This window comes from Arachis ipaensis, chromosome B5 (assembly GCF_059453495.1).
Source record: "Arachis ipaensis isolate K30076 ecotype BB chromosome B5, ASM5945349v1, whole genome shotgun sequence".
NCBI classification, from domain to species: Eukaryota; Viridiplantae; Streptophyta; class Magnoliopsida; order Fabales; family Fabaceae; genus Arachis; species Arachis ipaensis.
Genome location: NC_142440.1, coordinates 126,956,152 through 126,958,260, shown reverse-complemented (window position 1 = coordinate 126,958,260; position 2,109 = coordinate 126,956,152). Strand labels below are relative to the sequence as shown.

General features: G+C 41.9%; 1 non-coding gene across 1 annotated transcript; it reads right to left on the bottom strand.

The window, feature by feature from the left end:
• Window positions 1-674: 674 nt before the first annotated feature.
• On the bottom strand, window positions 675-782 carry LOC148565711 (small nucleolar RNA R71). The gene has a single exon (XR_015884245.1). It is a non-coding gene; the product is annotated as a small nucleolar RNA R71 (small nucleolar RNA).
• Between the last annotated feature and the right edge of the window lie 1,327 nt (window positions 783-2,109).

The window sequence follows — 2,109 nt, the reverse complement described above, 5'->3', positions numbered from 1 at the left end:
CCATCCTCACAGCTGTGTTTCTTCCATTATATTACATTCTTTGTCTCCCCCTCTTCTTCCACTCACACAGGAATCCCTATACTGTGGTATAAAGGATCTCCACTATTATTATTATTTTTCTGTGCCTTCTTCTTTGTCATATGAGCAGGAGCAAGGATAAGAACATTCTTGTGGAAGCAAATCCAGAACCTGAAAGGACTCTGAAGAGAAAATTAAGAGAAGCTAAAATACAACAATCCAGAGATAACCTTTCAGAAATTTTCGAACAGGAAAAGGAGATGGTAGCTGAAAATAATAATAATGTAAGGAAGATGCTTGGTGACTTTACTGCACCTAATTCCAATTTACATGGAAGAAGCATCTCCATTCCTGCCATTGGAGCAAACAATTTTGAGCTGAAACCTCAATTAGTTTCTCTGATGCAGCAGAACTGCAAGTTTCATGGACTTCCATCTGAAGATCCTTTTCAGTTCTTGACTGAATTCTTGCAGATATGTGATACTGTTAAGACTAATGGAGTAGATCCTGAAGTCTACAGGCTCATGCTTTTCCCTTTTGCTGTAAGAGACAGAGCTAGATTATGGTTGGATTCTCAACCCAAAGACAGCCTGAACTCTTGGGATAAGCTGGTCACGGCTTTCTTAGCCAAGTACTTTCCTCCTCAAAAGCTGAGCAAGCTTAGAGCTGATGTTCAAACCTTCAGACAGAAAGAAGGTGAATCCCTCTATGAAGCTTGGGAAAGATACAAACAGTTGACCAAAAAGTGTCCTTCTGACATGCTTTCAGAATGGACCATCCTGGATATATTCTATGATGGTCTGTCTGAGTTATCTAAGATGTCATTGGATACTTCTGCAGGTGGATCCATTCACTTAAAGAAAACGCCTGCAGAAGCTCAAGAACTCATTGACATGGTTGCTAATAACCAGTTCATGTACACTTCTGAAAGGAATCCTGTGAGTAATGGGACGCCTATGAAGAAGGGAGTTCTTGAAGTTGATACTCTGAATGCCATATTGGCTCAGAATAAAATATTGACTCAGCAAGTCAATATGATCTCTCAGAGTCTGCATGGAATGCAAGCTGCATCCAACAGTACTCAAGAGGCATCTTCTGAAGAAGAAGTTTATGATCCTGAGAACCCTGCAATAGCAGAGGTAAATTACTTAGGTGAACCTTATGGAAACACCTATAACTCAACATGGAGAAATCATCCAAATTTCTCATGGAAGGATCAAAGGCCTCAACAAGGCTTTAATAATGGTGGAAGAAACAGGTTTAGCAATAGCAAGCCTTTTCCATCATCAACTCAGCAACAGACAGAGAACTCTGAACAAAATGCTTCTAATTTAGCAAATCTAGTCTCTGATCTATCTAAGGCCACTGTAAGTTTCATGAATGAAACAAGGTCTTCCATTAGAAATCTGGAAGCACAAGTGGGCCAGCTGAGTAAAAGGATCACTGAAATCCCTCCTAGTACTCTCCCAAGCAATACAGAAGAGAACCCAAAAGGAGAGTGCAAGGCCATTGACATAAGTGCCATGGCCGAACCTGTGAGGAGAGGAGAGGACGTGAATCCCAAGGAGGAAGACCTCCTGGGACGTCCAGTGACCAATAAGGAGCTTCCCTCTGAGGAACCAAAGGACTCTGAGGCTCATCTAGAGACCATAGAGATCCCATTGAACCTCCTTATGCCCTTCATGAGCTCTGATGAGTATTCCTCTTCTGAAGAGAATGAGGATGTTACTGAAGAGCAAACTGCCAAGTTTCTTGGTGCAATCATGAAGCTGAATGCCAAATTATTTGGCATTGATACTTGGGAAGTTGAACCTCCCTTGTTCATCAATGAACTAAGTGATCTGGATCAACTGACATTGCCTCAGAAGAGACAGGATCCTGGAAAGTTCATAATACCCTGCACCATAGGCACCATGATCTTTAAGGCTCTGTGTGACCTTGGTTCAGGAATAAACCTCATGCCCCTCTCTGTAATAGAGAAACTGGGAATCTATGGGGTGCAAGCTGCTAAAATCTCATTAGAGATGGCAGACAGCTCAAGAAAACAGGCATATGGACAAGTAGAGGACGTTTTAGTAAAGGTTGAGGGCC